Here is a 14,016-nt window from a genome sequence, read left to right on the forward strand (position 1 = left end):
GTGTTGGGTAATCCTACCTTCCCTTTTGTCCTCTTCTTCCCTTTCCCCTTATTGAGGTTCATTGTTTTTCTAGGCCTCTAGGTCAGGAACAATTCGATTTCCTCCTATGTTTCTGCACGGCACCAGAAAGCAGTGACGTTTGAGCACAGAAATGAAATAATATTGCATAATGCATACACAACACTGACAGTTTAGATTACACCTTTTTCTCTTTTTGGTATCTTGCAACACAAATGTAACATTACAATAAAGCTTGCATTTAAGTCTTCACCATTCTTGTGTGGCCTGACATTCAACTATTGACAAGCATTGTAATTATATACAATCGCAAGATTTGCAGGCGATTCAATTTTTACCTGCTCGAACTGCCTAAGAGAATATTAACATAACAAGCATTGCGCACGTGTGAGACAGACTCGTGTAATGCCATACCAAGTTTAAATAAATGTCCGCCGAGTTATACGAGGTGTCATCCTCAACTAAGGCATTGCTTTCTTTTTTTTTGTCTCAATTCAGTGGGAGTGCGACGATTGTAAACGCACTTCTGTAAATCACAAAAGATCCTCTCAGAGCGCCGCATCAACATTCGCACTCTCACAGCCCGTGCATGGACATCTGTGCCATTTTTATGAGACAAATTAATTAATTATTATGATTTGAAATTGGCCCAGTTGTATAGTTTTTTTAACACAACTGCATTAATTAGATCGATCAATTGATCTCGCATTGGACTTGTTGGGACCAATATGAAAGAAAAGAAGTCCTGGATGGCTGTTAACTTTGAAATGCTGCAGGTACACTCACAACTTCAAATTCGGTCAAATTGACATTTTAAACTCCAATGATGTCAAATTGTACAAACTTACAGCTGCAGTGATCTCCAATTGCGTGCAATTAGGTTCTGTGGAAACTCCAATTGGACTTAATGTTTTCTTTTATTTAGCCTTTTCGGCAGCCCAATATTATTATACACCGACACAGTACTGTTAGTGTAACAGCTTACCTACCATGTGGAGTACCTTGGCTTTATTGTATACACCGGAGGCACTGTCGTCGCTTGTCCACCATCCTTCGTAAGATTTGGCGTCATCAAAATCGGCAATGCTTGTCAGATTAAAGACTCTTATGGCACCAAGATGCTAAACCTCAGTTGTCGAGTCGACCTCGTACTGCACGCACCAGCGTTTTGTCGGGGAAAGCACACTACAAGATCGTGATGAATGCGCTTTGTAGAAGTTCGTGCAGAGGACCGTTCAAACAAAACACAAATGCACATGGTGCATATCGCGCAAAGCCACCATGACAAACACATCGTCGAGCTATAGATACGACTTCAGGCAAGCGATCGAATCCGAACCATTAGGAGCGCGATTGTATTACAATCGCGCTCCTAGTGGTCGTTGATTTGTATAAACGAAACTTAAAACACCAAAAAGCTCAGTATTCTAAAAGCAGTAATCATACACCACTGCAAGCCATGTACCACTTAATTTCTTTACATTTATATACTGGATTTAGTTCTCTGCATCGAAGAGGCCGCACAGACAGAGTGTTGCAGTAACGCAGAATGCTGGGCTAGCTGGAAAAAATGGAACGCATTACAAAGCACTGCTTCTTATATAGTGTGTTTTTGTGCGACCTTGGCGGTATCCATCCCGACGCCCGCTTCCCTATGCATGCAGCAAGATAAGAGAAAAGCTTTTCACCACTTAAATAAATTCGAGCGAGTTGGTAGGGGTTCATGTCACTGAAAGGCATGCGTGCAAACACAGTCATGAGTAACGAAAAGGGCAAGACAGACGGGGGCGTTTAATTTGTCTCGTGCTTTTCATCCTTCTGACCATTTTTAACCTTTTTTTTTCGTGCTTGCATGTCAGTCCTATGTTGTCATAAAAATTTTTTTGTTCCTCCATGCAACTAGTCCGCCAGCACGTCCTCATGAAACGAGGGATGCAGGTGGCATTAAACGGCGCCACCTTTTTTTACTCGTGGGGTATCACGGCCGTAAATGCGGCAGCATGCCCAAAACTAGATCATCCGCAGTCTGGCGTTGAGCACCTTAGCGCAAAAGCTTGCAGTTGCGCGATCATGCAGGCACATGACGTTTATTGCAAGAATTTTGCTTCTGTGCGATTGAAGTGCATAAATACGTATTTAAGAAAACGATTAAAAGCAAGTGTGTGCCTATGGTTTGTGTGAGAAAGTACAGCTGCCAACAAAATTGTCATGTGATGTTTTTTTTTAATAATGCATATGACTTCCTAATGGTAGTCAATACTTAATTGACACGCGCGCGCGTAGAATCAAAAGTTGCGATAGAGTGAGTTACGATAACCTAAAGGACAGGAGCCATATCAGGATGTACATGAAGAAAATTTGCCGATGTGTAGAGAGCACGGATAACGCAGAAACTATTAGTGATATTTTGTATCCATATTCATGCATCATCCAGGATTTATCCCATTTTTTTGTAGAATATCACTAAAATGTTTCCACTACAACCAGCATATAAATGCCGTTTGTAGCAACATATTTACATCAAGAATAAAGGCCACATTTCTTTGAAGGCTTTCGTTAATCTGCTGCATACGAGGGCACTTGCCTGTTCTTTCCTTCCTCCTCTTGCAGCGCTTGGGTTCAGCGAGAGCAAGGGGAAAGTAAACATGTCCGCAATAGAGATTAGTAAGAGGCGATTCGAAGATTGGTGGAAGAAAATTAGGCAAATGACAAGCAACGAAGTTGCACAAAACGAAGTTCTGATTAGGGATTCAGGTAGTTTTGTACAAGGGCTTCGTGCCGCAACGAATTACCCCGCTACAAAGGGAACGCCCATAGCATTCATCCACTTATTCTTCCTCCACGTAGGAAACCTAGGAAACAGTGACATCTATCTGCGAGTCAAGCGAGAAACGACCCATCCCGCTGCGTGACTGACGCACGTTCGGCAGCTAGGCCGAAAGATAGTAGCGTATTAAGTGTCGCAAATAATGCCAAAACGTTACCGACAGTAACTGCAGCCTGGATCGAGCAACGAAGTTCCAAGAGAAACTCGGTAGTACGCGTCAAAATGAACCATACTTGCCGCAGCTACTACTAAGGTACGTATATATGCGTTGTAAGCTTCATCAACTTAATTAGAATTCATTGGAGTACAAACACCAAATTAAGAGCGGATAACAAGCAGCATAGCTATGCGATCTGTTACGAAAACTACACACCAAGCGCCGTCTTTAGAGCCGGCATGACTATCGGAAAAAATTCGCCTGGCTCACGTAACATTTTCGGTGTTGGGCCACTGCTGCCATCGATTATTTAAATCCCATTTATTGGCCTGTGAAGCACGCAAGAGCGCGGCACCGGCACCCGCAGCGGTAGGCAATGGCGTTTCACTGCTGAGCTCGAGGTTGGATCTCGGCCACGGCGGCCGCATTTCAATGTAAGCGGAAGGCAGAAATCATCATGTATCAGTTTAGGTGCACGTTACTCCCCCAGTGTGGCGTGCCTGATAATGATATATTAGGGTTTACACTAAAAACCCCAGGATTTATTTTGGTTAACGTTGCCGACGAAGGCACTTCTGTGCGCACGTATGCAAAACGGGCTCCGCTATCTTGTGTTGTTTGGCCAGGTTCTCTTGGTCCTAGGAAGGAACCGATTGCATCCTCACGTTGAACAAGTCAATCGGCATCGACGGACACCGCTTCCACCTCGGTACGTCGGATTTTGACCGCTTTCTCGCCTGAAAACCGCCGTTAGGCAAAGCTCCTGTCTGAAGTGGTCGGGGCCGGACCGGCCCGCGACGCCACGCCAGCATGGAAGTCGTCGTGGAGGGGACGCCCATCACCCCCGAAGACCTCGCACATAAAGGATGGCGCACGCTGTAGCGCGACAAACGTACCCCTTGCAGGTCAGCGATAAGTTCGCCCCGCGAGAAGGCGAGCACGGCCGGACTCGTTGTTAGGCCTAACCCGGCGCGACGTTCCAAGCACCCGAGGGAGCCCCCTATCCCTCCGCACTACATGGTGTTACGAATCAGCGCTGGTTTTAATATGTCCGGACAACGTCCATCGGCCGTCATGGAGGCACTATGTGTTTCCACGGGACTGTCAAAGCAAGCTTGCGGCAAGGACATGGTACGTTTGGACGCCGTCAGCAACTTCGTTGTCGTGGGTACCGAGGATGGGGACCGAGCCGACAGTTACGCGACGCTATCGAGGCTAAAGGTGGGAAGTCAAACCTATCCGATTAAGGCTTACTTCCCAACTGAAGATCAAGGGAAAGGCATTATTCGCCAATTTCCTCCGCACCACACCCAACAGCAAATTCAGGAGAATCTGTCGAGAGCGGCATGAATCCCGACATAGCGGGCTTCCGCCGTCTAGGCGAGTCCGAAACCGTCCTGCTGGTCTTCAGAAGACAGGAAGTTCCTCATTACGTCATGTACGGCGGGGCATGGCACCGATGCAATTTATTCCGGCGCAGAGTGCAAGCCTGCTTGATTTGCTACCAGACCGGGCATCGAGAAGACGTCTGCCCGAATCAAGGCACGACCAAGAAGTGTAGAGAATGCGGAACACCCGACACGGCCGATGGGCACGAGTGCACGCCCCATTGCCTGTTGTGCGTCAAGAGCCACGTCACGGGAAGCCGGGAGTGCCGGAAGAAGTTTGAGACTCCTTTCATCCTCCACCAGCGCCGACGCCAGCGCCGCGATCGGCGGGCTCGAGAGCTGGAAGAGCAGCTTCAATCACCGCCGCCACGGGGCGACGGCCACCGCAGCCGGTCTAGGGAGAGGCGCTCGTCGTCAGTCTACTTTGCGGACAGGGGGTCGACCGGTGACGGCGGCACCACGGCCGGAAGACGTCGGTCAACCAGCCGGGGTCGGAGCCGAGGTCGGAGCCGGAGCCGGAGCCGCTGCGGCCGGTCGAGATCGCGGAGCGCCCCGAGGCAGCAGCCGTGGGGCCAAGCCAACCGCGGAGGCCGGGGCCAACAGCAGCATCAGCAACGAAACCAAGAAGAAGCCCAATCACAGGTGACGTCCCAAAGAAACTGGGCCAGCATAGTGGCAGGGAGGGGGAGCGAGGTGCATCCCGAAATATTTACACTTGACACAGTTAAGAGTCTACAGCAAACCATCCAAAACATGCAGACAAAGATCGCACAACAGGATACAAAGATCCGCGCCTACGAGAGGGGTTGCTTCCCACAACCAATGGACAGGGACTGACACCCAAGCACAGCAACCAGGGCCCTATCAGTTCCCTCACCGACATCGGTGCCTATTAGCATACCAACAACTACAGAAAGTGAAGAGTCCGATAGGGACTCACAGGGTCCACGGAACAAACGAAAAGCCAGCCTCATTCACAGGACTCCCACTACAGCACCAATTGAGGACGTAGACTTAATGAAACGCGTAGAGCAACACGTTGAACGCGCGGTCAAGGCGGCCATGGACGCCATCCTCCATGCGATTTTTGAACGCTTCCAGCAGTTACAGAACCGCATGACGGCACTCGAACAGAACCAGAACACGCTAGCCGCACAGGTCGCACAAATCGCACAATACATCCCAAAATTAGCGTCCGTCCAGCCGGAGCAGACTCTCCCTCACCCCGCGGTCGTTCCTCAGGTGGCACCCGTCAGCGCAGCGGCGGTCTTCCGCCCTTCCCGCCTGGACCTGGCCGTCCACATACTCCCTGACAATCAACATGGCTGTAACAACCAATAGCACCTATCACGTTGGGCAGTGGAGCTGCCGCAGATTCAAAAACAAGGCCAACCTTCACCAGCATGTTAATAACACGGCACAGCAAGGATCCTACAAACCTGATATAGCGCTACAAGAAGTCAACATGGAAGGCGGCCTCTCCTTATACCGGCCTTTCTACTGCCGTTGCAACTCCAAGAAAGTCACTATGCTCGTTCGCCGAGAACAGCTGACGGCGATTCACGACATCGAGACTTCTCGCCCCTCGGGCATCCCCCACGTTTTCGTGGAGATCATCCCGACGCGCACGTCAGATCCCAGTCTATTCGTCCTCAATGTATGCGTGGCTCCGCATGCAGACTCGAAGCTCGATGCGCTTTTTCGCTCGGCCCTCAAAGTCAGCCGCGACTGCCCCCTGCTGATCGTTGGGGACTTTAACGCCGGTCATACTCTGTCGGGATACCTGGGCGACACCCGCAAGGGTAGACATCTAGCAGAAGCCGCGCAAGAGTTGGGCCTCACGCTAATCAACAAATGCTACCGCCCGCACAAGAATCGGCAGCCGAGGTCAGGTAGACACTAACCAGGACCTGACGTTCGTCGACCACTCGCAAGACTACGCCTGGACGGGACGAACACCGTCGAAACTCTGGGAAGTGACCACTGCATCCTTCACTCGGAAATCTATGCACGCGGCAAGCGTCGGCGGAAGCATCGCTTCTCGGTTACAAACTGGGACAAATTCCGTGAGTCCAGAAGAATGCGAGCCAGTGAGAGATCCATCGACAATATCTCACCCTGGACGAGCCAACTCCTGGGCGACGTGGAAGAGCATACAGAACATATTGACCCGGAAGACGCCCCGGAAACCTCTAACGTCGACAGCAGGCTGCTCCACATATGGCAGGCAAGATCGAGCATGCTCCGGCGTTGGCAACAGCTGGGGAAAGATAACCAAGCCCTAAAAGAAAGAATCACTCTACTCGACGCAGAGATCTCCGATCACGCGACCGAGGTCACCCGGCAGCAATGGCACCAAATATGTGATCGCATGAGGGGACACCTCAGCACAGCCCGGACGTGGCACCTCCTACGCCACCTCCTGGACCCGGACACCACGAGGGCCGAAGGCAGAAGAAACATGGCCAAGTTAAGCCACAGGCATGCTCAGGGCCCGGGGGCGTTCCTGGCCGAGATGCGAGACAAGTACATCGGCCCGCAACTCAAGACTCCGTTACCTGCGGCTTACCAGGGCTGGCCGAACGCGCACATAGACGCAGACTTTACGTTCGCTGAGGTGTCGGCCGCCGCCTACAAGCTGCGGACGAACTCGGCGCCGGGTTCGGACCGCGTTACCAACAAGATCCTACGCAACCTGGACGAGGCCGCAATGGAGCAGCTCACCGAGTTCATGAACAAATGCTGGAAGACGGGCGCCATCCCGGAAGAGTGGAAGAAGTCAACGATCGTCTTTATACCAAAACCAAGCAAACCACTCAATGCGGACAACCTCAGGCCGATTTCACTCACGCCATGCGTCAGCAAACTGATCGAGCACGTAGTCCTAGACCGTCTCAATGAAAACGTAGAAGATGGGGATGAGTTCCCCACTCTATGTTTGGTTTCAGGCCACACCTGTCCTCCCAAGATGTACTCCTTCAGTTAAAAAGGCAGGTGATGCAACCCGAAAGTCCGGCGGATGCTCGCCGATTCCGGTGCCTCCTGGGCCTCGACCTGAAGAAGGCCTTCGGCAATGTCGCCCATGCAGCGGTGTTCGAGGGCCTGACCCAACTGGGTGTGGGAAACCGAGCATACCAATACGTCCGAAACTTTCTCACCAACCGGAAGTGCGGGATCAAAGTCGGCGAACGCGAAACTGACATTATAGAGCTGGGCAGCCGAGGCACGCCTCGACCTGAAGAAGGCCTTCAGCAATGTCGCCCATGAAGCGGTGTTCGAGGGCCTGACCCAACTGGGTGTGGGAAACCGAGCATACCAATACGTCCGAAACTTTCTCACCAACCGGAAGTGCGGGATCAAAGTCGGCGAACGTGAAACTGACATTATAGAGCTGGGCAGCCGAGGCACGCCTCGACCTGAAGAAGGCCTTCAGCAATGTCGCCCATGAAGCGGTGTTCGAGGGCCTGACCCAACTGGGTGTGGGAAACCGAGCATACCAATACGTCCGAAACTTTCTCACCAACCGGAAGTGCGGGATCAAAGTCGGCGAACGTGAAACTGACATTATAGAGCTGGGCAGCCGAGGCACGCCTCGACCTGAAGAAGGCCTTCAGCAATGTCGCCCATGAAGCGGTGTTCGAGGGCCTGACCCAACTGGGTGTGGGAAACCGAGCATACCAATACGTCCGAAACTTTCTCACCAACCGGAAGTGCGGGATCAAAGTCGGCGAACGCGAAACTGACATTATAGAGCTGGGCAGCCGAGGCACGCCTCGACCTGAAGAAGGCCTTCAGCAATGTCGCCCATGCAGCGGTGTTCGAGGGCCTGACCCAACTGGGTGTGGGAAACCGAGCATACCAATACGTCCGAAACTTTCTCACCAACCGGAAGTGCGGGATCAAAGTCGGCGAACGCGAAACTGACATTATAGAGCTGGGCAGCCGAGGCACGCCTCGACCTGAAGAAGGCCTTCAGCAATGTCGCCCATGAAGCGGTGTTCGAGGGCCTGACCCAACTGGGTGTGGGAAACCGAGCACACCAATACGTCCGAAACTTTCTCACCAACCGGAAGTGCGGGATCAAAGTCGGCGAACGTGAAACTGACATTATAGAGCTGGGCAGCCGAGGCACGCCGCAGGGATCAGTCATCTCCCCTTTTCTCTTTAACGCGGCGATGCGCGGACTCCCGGAACTGCTGTGCTTTATCTCGGCTTCACCACAGCCTCTACACTGACGACGTGACGTTATGGGCAGCGGCGGATGATCCACAAACTCTTCAAGAGATCATGCAACGCGGCATCGATGTCGTACAAGCTTATGCGGAGTCGAGGGGCCTGACCTGCTCACCGGAAAAGTCCGGATACCTCCTGAGCAAGCCCGGCAGAAGTAGCTGTCCCAGGGGATTACCACGGAGAAGGCGCTTCCTTGAACTTAAGGTCGGAGAACTTACCATCCCGGAGTGCCCCAGTATCAAAATATTGGGGCGAGACTTTCAGAACACGCTGCGCTGAGGGCTCATGTTAAAGAAACTCCAGAGGGCGACCAAGTACACACTACAGCTCATTCGCCGGGTGGCTAATCGGCACCACGGCATGGGCGAGGGCGATCTTGTGCAGGCATACATAACCAGCAGAACCATGTACTCGACACCATATGTCAAACTCGCAGCCACGGACTTAGCCAAATTAAATACAGTGATCAGACGAAGTACAAAGGCAGCCTTGGGCCTTCCGGACCACGCGGCCACCACAAGGCTAGAGACCTTAGGCATGCATAACACGATCGAGGAGCTCTTAGACGCTCACCACACAGCCCAAGTCCGTCGTCTCTCGTTAACCCCGGCTGGCCGCACAGTCCTCCGGAAGCTCAATCTCGAGGCTATCCCCGAAGTTACAGAGCACATGACGATTCCGCGAAAGGTCAGGGGGCATATTTATGCCCCACCTCTACCCCTCAACATGGACCCCGAGTTCCATAAGGGCCGTCGCCAGGCCCGTAGTGAAGCCATTTGGCGACGCTACGGCTCGCAAGATGGAGTGGTCTACACAGACGCAGCCAGACACCCTCGCGGCGACCTCATGACCGCGGTGGTAGCGGATCACAACGGAAGATTGATAGAACATACAACAATCACGGCTGGCCGAGTGGTGGAAGCGGAGGAAACCGCGATTACCATGGCCATGCATGCGGAAGCGAATACCGTCATCAGCGACAGCAAGCAGCCCATCGGCAATTTCGTCCGTGGTAGAATTTCCAAACAGGCGTACCATGTCCTCACACGACGCCCCCTAAGCGGCTTGAAAACCCTCGTGTGGAACTCCGCTCACGCGGCTGTGCCCGGCAACGCGTCGGCTCACAGTTTGGCTCGAGATCTCGCGCGCTGAGCCTCGTCCGCGCATGCGGACGGCGTGAATGAGGAGGAGTGACACGAGGAACCCTGCGAGACTTATTATGAAATACACCATCGGTATCGCTTGAGGCGTCGCGCGCTCCCACCACCGGCCAAGCAACTCGACAAAACGCAAGCGGTCGCGTTTCGGCGACTTCAGAGAAACACATACCCACACCCAAAATACATTAACAAAATCACAGGGGGCAAGGAAAGCGACCAATGTAGGCTCTGTTCACACACATAATTTGGGAATGCACCTCACTCCCGTTCTCGCATCCTCCCGTCAGCAGCGAGACTGACTGGACAGCCTGGCTCAGTTCCGGGGACGTCGACCGACAGCTTGAACTGGTGGACTGGGCGGAAAAGGCCAAGCAGGCCCAGGGCCTTATATGAGCCCAAACCCTCAGCCACGTCCCCCTTTACCCTTCCCCCTTTCAATAAAGTTTATCACCAGCGCCACTTGCCGGAACACGCTGAGCCGGTACGCTGAAGGTGCAGAAGGTATTCACCATTATTCACAGGTCATCCTGGAGCGGAAGACTTATGACATTCCTTTGAATACGTAGCTAATTACTGCCCGTTTCCGGAATTGAATATAAATAAGAATTAAGGAAATCGGACGCAGCCGACTTCGTGGTTATTCATGGTGCAATACATCAGCTTTACCTTGCAAAATTTAGTTGGTCTGTGACAACATTCCTCAAAGCTTCATTGCAAGCACCATTTCCAGATAGAACTCTTGAGTTTCAAATGATCTCAGTGTGATAATATTCCAGTTTTCATTTGTTCCATGTTATTTCAGAACATGCCAGCCAACCTGTACACCCTCCCATGGATGCAACTTGTGGCATTTGTACTCAAGACCACAGTGATGATTCAAGGCAAAACAGCTCCAGCCTTGCAGGAATATGTTCTGGTCCTAATACTAGTGCAAGTGCCAGTTCTGTGTAAGAAGAGGAAACTAGCCCAGCCACAAGTGAAACAGATGTTCTGTGTGATGAAGGTGCAACAAGCTTCAGTGGCAGTGAACTCAATTTTGCTTTTGAGTTGAGCTTTGATAGTGATCCTGTTCAAAACACATGATATCGGCAGCAATGACGAAGGAAGTGCAGAGATGCATGATGCCGAATGAAGTGGTAGTGAAGCTACAGGAGATGATTTCGTTAAGTATTTTGGCAAACTCAGACAGGAAACCCTACCTTATCAGGTAATAACAAAAGCACAAGCTTTCCTGCTTGCGCTTACATACATTGTCGCTGCAGGACTGAAATGGGCACAAGTTCGAGGACTTCTAACATTCATCAATGCCCTGTTTGGGGAGAAAGTTGTGCCATGCGCTACCTACTTTCTAAGAAAGCTGTGAAAGAGCAAGAAAGAAGCGTTGAGGGTGCAGTTATATTGTAAAGCCTCCAATAAATACCTGAGACTATCTTGCAATGCCGAAAAAAAAATTAAATTATGGGGTTTTACGTCCCAAAACCACTTTACGATTATGAGGCACGCCGTAGAGGAGGACTCCGGAAATTTCGACCACCTGGGGTTGTTTAACGTGCACCTAAATCTAAGTACACGGGTGTTTTCGCATGTCGCCGCCAACGAAATGCGGCCGCCGAGGCCGGGATTCGATCCCGCGACCTCGTGCTCAGCAGCCTAACACCATAGCCACTGAGCAACCACGGCGGGTGCAATGCCGAAAGCAAGCGCAGTGTCACCTGTGATTAATGTGGTGTAGAAAACAGGCTTCAAGAGTTAATGAGTTCTGGGAGTTTCTTTGTGATGTTTAATATGAAGCATCAGTTGCTTGAACTCTTAAAACAATTTGGCAGACCTCTCCACACTAACCTATGGAAGCTGTCGTCAGTGCCTCTAGTGGCAGGCGCCTTTTCTGGCATCAGCGATGGCAGTTTCTACCGTAGTGTATGAAAGCAGGTAAACATGGCATGGAGTGACATCACATTGACCTTCAACAGTGATGCGGCACCTGTGTTTGATTCCAGCACGAGCACAATTTGGCCAGTTCAAGTAATGATAAATAAGCTGCCAGTTTCAAGGTGGTGGCAAAATGTTCTCATCTCAGGGCTATGGTTCTCAAGCACTCACCCACCGATGTACCCCTTCATGACAGTTTGTTGAAGGAGTCACGAATGTTTGAACTCAAGTATGGTCTCTTGCTGAGGCGGTATGACCATACTGCGTCAGCATGTCCACGCTGGTGCATAACGGCTGTTGTGACCATAGACTATAATTTACAGAAGTGCAGTGTTGTGCACACGTCAGTTGCAAGCAAGGCACTTTAGCTAGCGTGGGAATGATTGCTTATGCGGATTTGTAAAACATTCTCTTTCTCCCTTTACACATTATCGTTGCTTTGTATATTATATAATTATATATAATTTACTGCATTATGATAAATATTGTTACGTGGGAAGACGCAGACGAAAAGCTATGTACAAGTATATTTACAAGAAAATACGCTGCGCTTGGCCAAGAGGCAATAGCCCGCGCTAGCTTCTCATCGTCGTCGTCGTCTTCGCACGGCTCGCCTTTTCGTGATCAAACATATTGTTGCGTAGCACTAGCCCCGGCTGCAAAAGCGTCGTCCCGGAGCGACTAAAGATCGGACTCGGAAGCAGTGTAGTAGGCCTTGAGCCTACTGACATGCACGACATCGCTTGATGCCAGAAGAGAGGACGAGGTTGAACTCACAGGAGCAATTTCGTAAGTCACAGGCGTCACCTGGCGGAGCACGCGGTAGGGCCCTGTCTATCGCGAAAGGAGCTTCTCTGAAAGTCCGACGTGACGGGAGGGCGACCACAGGAGCACGAGCACACCAGGCGAGAACTGTACGTCACGATGGCGGACGTTGTAATGACACTGCTAAGTGGCTTGTGAGGCCGTCAGTCGAGCACGGGCAAGCTGGCGTGCATGGTCGGCGAGGGCGATGGCGTCGCGCGCATACTCGCTTGTTGAGATCGCAGCAGGAGGAAGTGCCGTGTCTAGGGGCAAGGTAGGTTCGCGACCGTACAGTAGATAAAATGGAGAAAATCCGGCGGTGTCGTGCCGGGAAGAATTGTACGCAAATGTTACGTAAGGAAGGGCAATGTCCCAGTCGTGGTGGTCTTTGGAAACGTACTTGGACAGCATATCGGTAAGAGTACGGTTTAACCGCTCTGTCATGCCATTGGGTTGAGGATGGTATGAGGTAGTCAGTTTGTGTTGAATGGAGCAGGAACGCACAATGTCAGCGATAACTTTCGAGAGGAAGTTTCGACCACGGTCAGTAAGCAGCTGTCGCGGGGCGCCATGAAGCAAGATAATGTCAGGCAAGAGGAAGTCCGCGACGTCAGTGGCGCAACTGGTAGGGAGAGCCCGAGTGATAGCGTATCGGGTGGCGTAATCAGTCGCGACGGCTACCCATTTGTTCCCAGAGGATGACGTGGGAAATGGACCCAGCAGGTCTAATCCAACACGAAAGAACGGTTCTACAGGGACGGTGATCGGCTGGAGATGACCGGCAGGTAGCACCTGAGGTGTTTTCCGACGCTGGCAGGGATCACAGGCAGCTACATAGCGTCGAACGGAGCGAGCGAGACCAGGCCAATAGAAGCGGCGGCGGACGCGGTCGTACGTGCGGGTTACCCCAAGATGTCCTGCAGTGGGTGCGTCATGCATCTCAAAGAGCACAGTCTGTCGTAGCTGTTTTGGCACGACAAGCGGAAGATCAGAGCCGTCAGGGAGGAAGTTCCTTCGATACAGAATGCCGCCCTGGAGGACATATCGGCGAACGGATGCGTCGGTAGGTGTTGAGCGCAGACGCTCGATAAGTGCTCGCAGCGATAGGTCTCGGTACTGCTCATCGGCGATGTTAGCGAAGGCAGACACAGAGAAAATGCAGTTGGCGCAACTACTGTCGGCGTCGTCAGGCTCGTCGACCGGGTAGCGAGACAGACAGTCAGCGTCCTTGTGTAGACGGCCAGATTTATAGGTGACAGTATACGAATATTCTTGGAGGCGTAAGGCCCGGCGACCAAGTCTTCCTGTAGGATCTTCAGTGAGCATAACCAGCAAAGCGCGTGATGGTCTGTGACAACGGAAAAGGGTCGGCCATATAAGTATGTGTGGAATTTCGCAACCGCCCAAACTAGGGCCAGACACTCACGCTCAGTGATGGAATAGTTGCGCTCCGCGGGTGAGAGGAGCCTGCTGGTGTAAGCGATAACACGGTCGTGGCCA

This window comes from Dermacentor andersoni, chromosome 10, assembly GCF_023375885.2.
Source record: "Dermacentor andersoni chromosome 10, qqDerAnde1_hic_scaffold, whole genome shotgun sequence".
Taxonomy (NCBI): Eukaryota; Metazoa; Arthropoda; class Arachnida; order Ixodida; family Ixodidae; genus Dermacentor; species Dermacentor andersoni.